This window comes from Schistocerca gregaria, chromosome 2, assembly GCF_023897955.1.
Source record: "Schistocerca gregaria isolate iqSchGreg1 chromosome 2, iqSchGreg1.2, whole genome shotgun sequence".
Lineage (NCBI taxonomy): Eukaryota > Metazoa > Arthropoda > Insecta > Orthoptera > Acrididae > Schistocerca > Schistocerca gregaria.
In genome coordinates, this window is record NC_064921.1 from 826244896 (window position 1) to 826257918 (window position 13023).

Sequence of the window (13023 nt, forward strand, 5' to 3'; positions counted from 1 at the left end):
CAAGCGCTACACTAGTAATGGAGCATTCAAACATTACAGGATTCTTTTTCCTATTAATCTGCATTAATTTACATTTATCTAGATTTAGAGTTAGCTGCCATTTTTTACAGCAATCACAAATCTTGTTCAAGTCATCTTGTATCCTCCTACAGTCACTGAACGACAACACCTTCCCGTACACCACAGGATCACCAGTAAACAGCCGCACATTTCTATCCACCCTATCCAAATGATGATTTATGTAGATAGAAAACAACAGCGGACCTACCACACTTCCCTGGGGCACTCCAGATGATACCCCCACCTCCGAGGACAGCTCATCTGTGTGACTTTGTTACTAATTTGTTGGAGTGTTGTAGAACCTTCGTTCTCATATCCTTTTACCTTACCCTGGGGCATAGCTGTGTAATAGTGGCAGGGAGAAATTGTCTTAGCGATGTACAGCACCAAAAGTGTATCACGAACTCACAATCTCGGCCTACCGTAACAACAGCAGCAACTCGGCCTGTCTAGCAGTAGCGGCGAGGCCTTTACAAAACTGGCGACGAGGGTTTACAAAACCATCTCAAAAAGAGAAGTGGAAAGAGAAAACGGCTTGCATACGTACCTCGGTCCCTCGGATTTCCGTGGTGTTGGCGTCCACCGAGGTGACGCTGACGTAGGGCGGGATGTTGTAGGTGGCAGCCACCAGAGCGCAGCCGCGCAGGCCGCCCTCCGTGTGGTCAGGGAAGAGCCGAGGCACCTGCAGGCGCCCAGCAGAGCACAGCGACCAACTGGCGACCAGTTGGGGAGGCTCATCAGAGCCGCGACCGCAGCGCCGCCCCGGGCCGAAGGGCTGCCACGACCACGCGCTCGCCTGCCTGCACACCGCAGCGGTCACGAGATCTGTTATTTTCTCTTCACATAAACATCTGCATTAGTACACTGCAACTCACAATTATGTGCTTGCCATACTGTTCATACAACCACTTTTAACAATTTCCCGACTGTTCTGTTCTCGGAAAGTGCATGGGAAAAGTGAACATCCAAATGTTTCCAGAAATAACTGCGACCAGTCGCTTTTTGTGATCCTTCAATTTTTATTTATCATGACCGATTCTGAATCGCCTATCAATTCATCATCACATGGTAGACATGTAATGAATGTCTGGAGCATTGTGTGTGTCATGTACGTGAGGCAAGATAAGTAAGCACTGAATGACACGAGATTTATTAACATCGTGAGATCGACTTTAAGACATTATTAGCATCCACTGGTTCATCTCTTGTGCACACATTACTCTCGAAAATACAGTGTGTGTTTTTCAGTATGGTAACGTTAAATCTATAACGCTACACAAACTTCGCCACAGGTAGCGACTTCCATGTGCTTTATAGGATGTGAATAAACCAAATAATGTGACTAAAGTTATGTTCAAAGCATTTATTTTGGAACAGAGACTTTCTATGCTCAGCACTCGCATCGTACATTGGTGACAGTAAGTATATTTACACTAGTGGCCATTAAAATTACTACACCAAGAAGAAATGCAGATGATAAACGGGTACTCATTGGACAAATATATTATGCTAGAAGTTGCATGTGATTACATTTTCACGCAATTTGGGTGCGTATATCCTGAGAAATCTATTTCTGGAAGATGACGTCAGCCATCCTGCAGCCGCACGAGCAGCCGCACGATGCCTCGTCGATGTTATGTTAGAAGGCGTTTTAGGCCCTCCGTTTTCAAAGTGTGTAAGAGCATTAGTCTCGCTCCAAAAGCTACCGACGAGGCTTCCAGTTCCTTGCACTGACATAGCCAAACTAATAGGTCAACCGATTCCACCACAGGAAAACACGTCTGATATATTCTATATGACACTGGTGACGGCATGTGCGTCACATGACAGGAATATGTTGTCGACCCACCTAACTTGTACACTTGGCGAATGGGTAAAAAGATTTTTCTACCTTGCCCGATTTAGGTTTTCTTGTGGATGTCAGTTACCTCGCATCGGACGGACGGACAGATAATAATTGTCTGAAAATGAAAAATTAAACTTTTCACTCGAGGGAAGGTTTGAATCAAGGACCTCTCGTTTCGCAGCAGCTCACGCTAACCACAGGACCACGGCGCTCCTGAGCTTATATTATCTTTGTTGTTGCATATCTTACGCATGGACTACTCACTTTGTATATTGTGTTTTTTTCCCCTCACAACTTCTTCCCGTTTTCTTGATTGATCTGTGTTCAATTTTTCAAGGCCTATCCACTGTGCCTACTTATAACTAAATCTGAGGGGGGTACGACGGGGAGGTTCCCTTGTAAGTCACCTTGGCACAGCTGTTCACACAACTGCACGGATTACTCTGGCAGGCCTCCCTCCTCAATCCACATTCTCACTGCTGCCAAATTCCCTCTTAAACACGAACAGAAATATTTCGTTTGTATATGTATCTGCACCTGAGTTGCAGGCCGGAGCCCCCATACACTTTAGCTGCTACTCCAGAACATGGAAGGGGCAATTTAAAGTAGATTGGGCTGGCAGTGAGAATTTGGATGGAGGAGGGGGGGGGGGGGCGCCAGACTAATCCGCGCAGTTGTGAGAACCGCTGTGCCAAGCTGGTATAGCGGCTACCGTACCTGCCTACTAACCAGGAGACCGGGTTCGATTCTCGCACTTAGCAAAAATTTTCACTCGCCGCTTCAGTCTATACGCATAAAATCATATCTGTGTGAGACCAGTAGAGTCTCTAAAATTGTATATTTTCAATTTACAGAAGGAACTGCCCTTCTTTGAAATTTGTCGATGTCCTCAGATAATCCCAGAAGGCAAGAATCACCAACCGCGCAGAAATACTACAGAAGAGAACGAGCGATCATATTGTAAGTAGTCTCTTTAGTAGATTTGCGGCATGTTCTAAGAATTCTAACAGTAAAATGCCGCCTCTCGTTCTCCTACAGCACAACATTTTCTACGCGAACGTTTCATCTGTAGTTGTTCGTAATTGTAATCCTAGGTATTTAGTTGAATAGGCTAGCTTTAAATTTGTATCATTTACCCTGTAACCGAAATGAACTGATTTGTTTAATTCTCTTGTTGACAACTTCATACTTTTTATTGTTCATAATCAGTTACCACTTTTCGTATCATACAGATACGTTGTGTAATTCGTTTTATAATTGATATTGACCAGTTTACTAGTAACTACACGAGAAACGACAGCACTACCTGCAAACAACAGGGCCGCTCACACTGTCTCCTGAATCGTTTACATGTGAGAGGCAGTCAAATGGTAACGAGACAGATTGGGAAAAAGTAAGTAAACTGTTTATTATTTTAAAAGTAATCACAATAACAGATAATACATTTACCCCATTAAGACGTTCAGTGCCTCCATGGAAAAATGTTTGCTGTTGCCTGTAGAACCATGATTGCACCCAGGCGTGCACGTCTTCGTCCTAAGCAAATCGAAGGCTACGAATGTCTTTCTTCAGGCCCCCAGAATTGTGGCAACAGCATCGGGAGAGATCGGGACTGTGTGGAAGACGCATAAGGGTTTCCCAGCGAAACTTCTACAGCGCCGTCGAAACAACCTCTGTAATACGTGAGCGGGGATTATCCAGCAACGGAATGATGCCGTCCGTCAACATTCCTGGAGGTTTGGATTTGATGGCACCCTGCCACTTACCGCTGTGAGTTAATTGTGGCGCCGTGTCTCACAAAATCAATGAGCAGCGGGGTCTTGTATTCAAATAAAAAGATGATCGTGACTTTCTCGGAGATGGCGTGCATGTTGTTTCGAAGTCACTGCAGACGTTTCGCTGGGAAGCGCTTACCCATCCTCCGTACAGCACCGATCTCTCTGCATGCGATTTCCGTAATTTTAGTGCAATGAAGAAGGACATTCGTGAACCGTCGATTTGCGTCGGACGAAGAGGTGCACTCCTGGGTACAATCATGGTTCCACTGGCAACCACAAAATTTTGCACGAAGGCATTGACCGTCTTACCTCAAAGTGGGAGAAATATATTAACACTTACGGCGATTACTTTTGAAATAATAAACAGTTTGACAAAATTCCTGTTGGCTTCTGTCTCGGCTTCTTCTGCTGACGTTCGTTTGATGATTTTTCTGACGTTTCGACAGCACGAGTGGGTGGCATTTTCAAAGCTTCACCCTCCATTGATGGTGGTGGACTGAGGGTGAAGCTTTGACAATGCCAGCCACTCGTGCTGGCGAAACGTCAGAAAAATCATCAAACGAACGTCGGCCTAGAACTCGAGACAGAAGGCAACAGCCAATTTGTTAACAAGTGGACACGAAAGACTTAACAATTTTGTAATAAACAGATAACTTACTTTTTTCCCATCTGTCTTGTTTTATTTGACTGCCTCTTATAGACTGGATACAGCAGAGGACTTATAACCTACATCACATTCGTTTTGGGAATGCTACATATCTCTTCTGTTTGACTCGATGAATTCGCGTCAGTTACGACGAATCTTCACCTTCCTGACAATAAAACCATGAATCCAGTCGCCCAGCTGAGACGATACTCCATAGGAACGCAGTTTCATTAGGAGACTAGCATCCTGGTGAAAACCCCAAGAATCTGGGACAGAATACATCTACATCTCCATTTATACCCCACAAGCCAACCAACGGTGTGTGGCAGAGGGCACTTTACGTGCCACTGTCATTAACTCCCTTTCCTGTTCCAGTCGCGTATGGTTCGTAGGAAGAATGACTGCCGGAAAGACTCCGTGCGCGCTCGAATCTCTTTAATTTTACATTCGTGATCTCCTCGGGAGGTATAAGTAGGGGGAAGCAATATATTCGATACCTCATCCAGAAACGCACCCTCTCGAAACCTGGACAGCAAGCTACACCGCGATGCAGAGCGCCTCTCTTGCAGAGTCTGCCACTTGAGTTTGCTAAACATCTCCGTAACGCTATCACGCTTACCAAATAACCCTGTGACGAACCGCGCCGCTCTTCTTTGGATCTCCTCTATCTCCTCTGTCAACCCGACCTGGTACGGATCCCACACTGATGAGCAATACTCAAGTATAGGTCGAACGATTGTTTTGTAAGCCACCTCCTTTGTTTATGGACTACATATTCAGACTCTCCCAATGAATCTCAACCTGGCACCCGCCTTACCAACAATTAATTTATATGATCATTCCACTTCAAATCGTTCCGCACGCATACTCCCAGATATTTTACACAAGTAACTGCTACCAGGGTTTGTTCCGCTTTCATATAATCATACAATAAAGGATCCTTCTTCCTATGTATTCGCAATACATTACATTTGTCTATGTTAAGGGTCAGTTGCCACTCCCTGCACCAAGTGCCTATCCGCTGCAGATCTTCCCCGCATGGACTTCCGACACTATCTACTAGGTTATTTACATATATATTGTGAAAAGCAATGGTCCAATGACAGTCCCCTGTGGCACGCCAGAAGCTACTTTAACGTCTGTAGACGTCTCTCCATTGAGAACAACATGCTATGTTCTGTTTGCTAAAAATTCTTCAATCCAGCCACACAGCTGGTCTGATATTCCGTAGGCTTTTACTTTATTTATCAGGCGACAGTGCGGAACTGTATCGAACGCCTTCCGGAAATCAAGGAAAATGGCATCTACTTGGGAACCTGTATCTAATATTTTCTGGGTCTCATGAACAAATAAAGCGAGTTGGGTCTCACACGATCGCTGTTTCCGGAATCCATGTTGATTCGTACAGAGTAGATTCTGGGTTTCCAGAAATGACATGATACGCGAGCAAAAAACCTGTTCTAAAATTCTACAACAGATCGATGTCAGAGATGTAGGCCTACAGTTTTGCGCATCTGCTCGGCGACCCTTCTTGAAAACTGGAAGTACCGGTGCTCTTTTCCAATCATTTGGAACCTTCTGTTCCTCTAGAGACTTGCGGTACACAGCTGTTAGAAGGGGGGCAAGTTCTTCCGCGTACTCTGTGTAGAATCTAATTGGTATCCCGTCATGTCCAATGGACTTTCCTTTGTTGAGTGATTTCAGTTGCTTTTCTATTCCTTGGAAACTTATTTCGATGTCAGCCATTTTCTCGTTCATGCGAGGATTTAGAGAAGGAACTGCGGTGTATTGCGGTCTTCCTCTGTGAAACAGCTTTGGAAAAAGGTGTTTAGCATTTCCGGAGCCTAACATTTCATACTGTTCTTATATGTGTGTTTTGTGCAAAGTTTATAAATATTACTAGTTCTGCATATTTAAGCGCAGTATAATATATTAAATCTATTTGGAGGGTACTGTTCATTCTTCAATTACTTAGTTTTATAGCGAGTAAAATTAAGTGTATTTTTGAGACTAGTTGCGTGACGTGTGGACGGTTAAGTCATACTTCGTTGGTCATCCTCCATCTTATACCTTGAGAAAAAAGAAGGTTTTCTACATGGAACAAGTGACATTTGCAAATGAAATAAGTTTCATTCATGTCTTAACAGTTTTCATTGTCTCGAAAATTGAAATTTGTGTTAGTTACCAATAGCTTCTATTTCAAATGTTTACTCGTATTGGTTTCTGATAATGCAGATTCGTAATTTGATTGTACTTACTGATTATTATTTGGTTATAGTAGATTAATAATGTAACACATAAGCTATTACATACAGAAGAATTCAAATTCAGGACAGCCACAGCCTGGATATATCATTTTGAAGATAAAACTGCTTCAGCTGTGAGTATTTTATTTGTAAACACGATCTGTTTCGCAGCATTACAGCTGCTTTCCCAGGAGTAATAAAATGTTGTCACGTTCTGATTAAAACAGAGAATGGGATGACCCAGTGTTCATAGTCAGCAATTTGTCGCTATGTAGCGGACTTCAGTTATAAAATAGCATAAAACAACATAGAAGGTTCCCGTGATGCCCTTCGGTTCTACCAGTACATGGCGAGCTAACCGGTCTCCATAGTGGTCAAAAACAGACCGTATGTGACCATTTAAGGGGATGACTTAAAATTTATCAGCACCGGTCCCTCATTTACCATCGCAAGCACACGCACTGGATATGTAACAACAGGCGGCATGCCCTGGAAGATATGGGGACCGCATTACTCACAAGGTACTTCAGGGCACCTATCAAACGGGATAGTGTTTGCCGGGTAGTCCCACATCCACTATAGCTGTTTATACAGTCACAGACGGTGCAGTATGGCACAGAGAAGCGGTGGACGGCCGTGGGAAGAATGGAATCAGGATGGCCCGATGGCTTAATGTTTTTCACAGTATGCCCCGTCGTTCGTCAGGCCTGTATTGGTGCCTGACGTGGTTACACCCCACACTGAGGGCATTAATCAGTTGTAGGAATGAGTGTGTAAATCCGTTAAGCCGGAAAAAAATGAAAAACATTTTTGTCTACCTTTTTGAGTGTTATAGTTGTTTACGTTCTGTATTCTTTATATTGTTTCTACTTCACTATAACCCGATTATATTGTTTTGTGGCAAAATAAATGCAACCTTACAAAATTCCGGTTTGTTGCTTTAATTTTTTACGCCAGTGTAGGAAAAGTTTATCACATTTACAAAAATACCTTACTTTCGTGGAATAATTTTTGTAATTTCAGAAAAAAAGAGTGCAGCAAAATTAAAGTGAATAGTATCATCTGAATTTGGAATAAGAAGATATATTGAACTTCCATTAAGAGGCTTGCTAATGGTGCAAGTCTGGAAAGACATGACATACTGCTCTACTTTTACTTCATAGCTGTTTCACATTACTAGTAGTACTGAGTAGGTTTCTTTTATTACAATGACGAAAAATTGCAGCACGAAAAAATAATTAATGTAGTCTAACGAAATTTCGTGAATACATTTGTCTAGGTAACATATTTAAGTGGTTAACATTGCAAAATCATGGGTTAATGTAAGTGCGGAATAAGATACTCCAGATGTGAAATGCTGGTACACTAAGAACCAGTGTAACCGCTAGAATGTTGAATGCAAACGTGAATGCATTGTGTTGCACAGGTGCCGGATGTCAGTTTGTGGGATGGAGTTCCATGTCTGTTGCACTCGATCGGTCAATACAGGGACTGTAAATGCTGTTTGTGGGTGACACTGGAGCTGTCGTCGGATGATGTCATACAGATGCTCGACTTGAGACAGATCTGGCAATCTAGCAGGCCAAAGAAACATCTGAACCCTCTGTATAGCAGTTTGGCACAAAAGCAGTATGTAAACGAGCGTTATCCTTTTGGAAAACATCCCCTGAAATGCTGTTCATGAATGCCAGCACAACAGCTCGAATCACCAGACTCACATAAAAATTTGCTGTCTGGATGAGTGGGACACCACACCATAACTCATGATGTAGTTCCAGTGTATTTAGCTCGCTGAGACTTTGGTTACAGGCCCTCTATTTGTCTCCTTCTAACCAACACATGACCAACGCAGCAGCAGACCTCCACCCTGCCCCCATAATGTTTGTTTTTCTTGTTATTTCACTCCCCAAAATGAGGCGGGCTGGCAGCAGGACAATACACCGCTCTTCAGCCAAGAGAGTTACAGAAAAAAAAATATAGTCAAATGGTTCAAATGGCTCTGAGCACTATGGGACTTAACTTTGAGGTCATCAGTCCCCTAGAACTTAGAACTGCTTAAACCTAACTAACCTAAGGACATCACACACATCCATGCCTGTGGCAGGATTCGAACCTGCGACCGTAGCAGTCGCGCGGTTCCAGACTGTAGCGCCTAGAACTGCTCGGCCACTCCGGCCGGCAAACATAGTCAAATGAAAAAAGAAAACATAACATAGAATGGTATAGAGTGTCGATTAAAGAAGAGCAAAAATAGATGAGTATAAATGGTAGATTTAAAAACAACATAGACGAGGGCCACACACACATGTGGAGAATGAACACTGTGAGTCGAGACGAAAACAAAGAATACCCCACAGTGGGAACACAAGTGAATGATGCTGGCGACACTGTTGGTGCTGGTGGAACGTAGCATTGCACATCTGCACATGACACTGAAGAAACACTGACACCACAACGAAAACGTTAAAAATCACTGCACTGAAGGGGACCTACCACAGGGCGGAGGGAGGAGGGGGGAAAGAAAAGGGGGCAGAGATGGTAAGCGGAAACCAGAAAGGGGTAGGAGGGGAGCAGTGAAGGGGAGAAGGAAAGGGGCCAGAAGCCCAGGGGAGGAATGGAGGGTGAAAAGGAGAAAGAAGCTGTTTGGAAGGGAAAACGGAGGATGAAGGGAAGGGGGATTGGGAGGGAGAAAGGGAGCCCTGAGGAGGGGGGGGGGGGGGGAAGAAGGTGGGATTAGATCTGGTAGGAGGGGTAGATGGAAGGCACGAGGCCCCCCTAATGAGCTCTCGTTTGACACCACTGAAGTCGCAAATGGTGGTAGTTTGGGATAAGTGGAATGCACGCTACTTGTGTCTGTAGTGTCACAATAATAATCAGTACACGCATACAGTAAATGTACGCGTTGTTTGTCTGTGCGTGCCGCCTATAACCCTATAACGTATGACCGCAGCTCCAAGGGAGTTTACATGATGCGGTAACTGTCCATCCGCCATCCACAACGAAGGATTTGGTTTCGAACTGCGGAGGTCGGGTTCAGAGAAATTGGTGTCAAAAGAGAGCATCCCACCAATGGAGATCTTATAGAAAGTTGCTGAAGCAGCTGAAAATCGAATGCTGAAATGGGCAAGACTGGCCAGAATGTTCACGAGCTGTCCTTGAAGTAACCGATTTGCAACAGTTCGTTGTGTCACTGTGGTGCTGCTCAAATTACTGGCACAGATTCAGTACAATGCGCCAGAGATTTATGCCGAACACCATGGTCTTCCCTCTCAATAGTTCCACGTGGCCATTTGAAGCCTGGTGTTTTTGTGCCGTACCTTCCCGTAGTTACTGGTGCCAACAATCGTGTACGGTGGCTGCATACCTGCTAAGTACTTGCATATACCGGAAAAGGAACATCCAGCTTTTCGTAGCCCTATTACACGGCCTTGTTCAAACGCAGTGAGATGTTGTTGATAATGGCGTCTTTGCCGCCTTAAAGGCATTTTTGACTAACGTTAGGCCAAACGTCAAATCTCAAAGGAACTAACGCTTACAGCGTGTATTTAAAGCAAACCTGCTATCCATCCTCACAGTGGCGTTACTAGCGACACTCTTGTGCGACTGGCGCCAACTTCGAATAGACATCATCTTTCAGAGGTAGAAACACGCCTTCCAACTTTCGTTTATGTCGCACACTCCTTTTTGGTCGCGGTTCTTTTCTGGCAGTGTACTTGAGGCTGGTAGGTACTACGTGTGCCAGTCTGTATAACTCGAAACAAGCCTACTCACCATCCGGCAAGAGTGACGACGGTAGTTCGGGCGGCGACATGGTGGTGCAGGCCAGCGAGGAAGTCGGAGGCGTGGCCGCGCTGCGTGGCTGCGGCGCTCTGAGGCGCCAGCAGCAGCAGAGCCAGCAGTCGCGGGGGCGGGCGCTGCGGCCGCAGGCACGGCCCGCCGCCCCCAGATGCCGCCCCCGGCTGCGCCTCTGTGCGCAACAGGATGCACGCCCCAGGGGGCGGCCAGCGGCCTCCCGCAGCTCTGCAGCCAGCCAAAGCCATCAGTCGCAGGGAGGGGACGATTTCAGTGATGAACCAAGGCGCCAAGCAGAAGTTACAGAGCGCTCTACCTACTGGTAGGACCAAAATTCCACCGACAGATATTCAGAGATGGTAGTACAGATCAAAACAACATAAAGTGTCCAGTGAGCATAGGCTCCAAAATGCATACCTTCACATCTAGTAGGAGAGATATGTTTCATAGAAGCAGAGATGAACAAGTGCTCATAACACTTAAAGTATCCATATTATAGGCCATTTTTGCTTGTTGTATTGTCTTGTTTTGGTCTGTACTATCACCTCTTGTTTATGGAGTTCTCCTTCACCTTGTATACAATATTACTAACCCGATTCACGGCTCATGGCTCCTTTTTCTTGGTTCAAAGACCCAGTAGCAGATCACCTATCTCACGGTTTTCAGAGGCAGCAAACATTTAATTTTCAATATTTCAAATTTTTTTAAATTTAAAACGCTGTCATAACCTCTTCATTAAGAGACACAGCCTTATGTTAAGGATGTGACACAGCAAAATAAATATTACAGTTAGAAACTGTGTACATGTCTTGAGGCCATTAGCCCACTAATTATTTAATAATGTCAGCACTTAGCCATCTCCAACAAACTTGAAAGGAGAGAGTGACAGGAAAGTTTCACTGTGCACAAAGCAAAAAGAATCTATTTTACCAAAGATCATCAAAGTTAAGCTCTTTCAGGCTGGGCTAACACATAGGTGGGTGACCATCCGGTCTGTCCAGCGCTGTTGCCAAGCAGGGTGCACTCAGCCCTTGTGAGGCAGTCTGAGTAGCTACTTGATTGAAAAGTAGCGGCTCCGGTCTCGTAAACCGACATACGGCTGGGAGAGTTGTGTGCTGACCACATGCCCTTCTGTATCCTCATCCAGTGACGCCTGCGGTCTGAGGATGAGATGGCGGCCGGTCATACCGTTGGGCCTTCATGACCTGTTCGGGCGGAGTTTACTTTGGTTTAGACAGGGGAAAACACGTCACTAGCACTGAGGGGCCCAGCCATTAGGCCTGAAGGCTGTCATTTGGAATTCAAAATTTAATAAGAAGCTCCCTGACTGGCTCGTAGCAACTATTCTGCTAGATGGGGAGAGAGTTCACATAGTTGTATACATGGACACCACCGCATTCGTCTTAACTAGGAATCTGCTACATAGTGAGGGTGATTTTCTGCCTTCTAATAAACTCCAAGAGCGAAATAAACTTCGTTCATTCAGCACAGCAGAATCCGTAATGGTAAGGGATATGTTCGTGTGTTTTTTAAATTATAATTGGTGGGAATTCACAAGCTTTGTTGCAATTGACTGGCGAGTTTCCGATTCTGGCAGATCAAGCTAAGTTTCGCAGAGGGGAGTAAGAAAGCAACTGCTCCAGTTGTAGCGACATTGTAGAAGACACTTTTCCACAGGGCTTGATACAGCACACTTTGTCTTGAGAGCTGCAGAACTGACGTCTCCACCTTAGAGCAGACCTGAGATGCCAGGGGTGAACTTGGAACTATTAGGCATTACTGCAAATATCTTCTGCTCTCCTACAACGTTAGAGTGATGAGCTCGGTGAAAATTTGCTTTCACCGAGATGAGGTGAGTGCAAAGTCATTTCTCTTGCATCAAAGTTGCATTTTTCTGATCTAATTTTTACAGCCAGATAGAAGCACGCGCTATGTGCTTAATAGAGAATTAATGCTTTTCTGGGACTTTGCATTAACTCATTAAGTTTTTCCTCAATCATTAGTCATATCTGTGATCACAATTTCATACCAGTACTGTCATTTATCGACCTACCTGCGCCAAGGCTATCATATTGTGTCCAGTCCCTTGTTCCCTTAATAACTGATTGTATTCTTGATTCAGTGGATAAAACATTTTTAACGTCCTTTAGCAATAAAATAGGACGTAGGGAAATGTGAAATGAAGTGTAAAGCTTAAAATATGTGCTTGAAACTTATTCACGGTTGAAACTGGCTAATTACAGCCTACGTGGATCATGTTTTCATTCTCAAAACAACCTGAGGCTGTGAGCCACCACAAAAATAAAATTTTAATAAACCAGATTGTTATAGAGACACATAGTTTCTTTTCATAGTTCGATGGATCCTATTGTCAGTATATCCATGTGAGGTGAGGTACCACCATTTTCATGTTTAATTAGGACCCATCTGGTGATTTAATTAGATAAGCCATTATCAGACCCACAACAGAGTTTTCTTTTCATTTTTACGATCATGTGGGGAGTTATTATCATTGTAGGTCAATGGGGATAGATTCTACAGCATCTCAGGTGTAAGAGAACTGTTTAACCGGCACCTGACATAAGCATTGGGTGTCCCTGGGCCAGGATTATTGCGATCCCTTCCAGTCCTCTGATTTGCTTTTACACGTGAGAA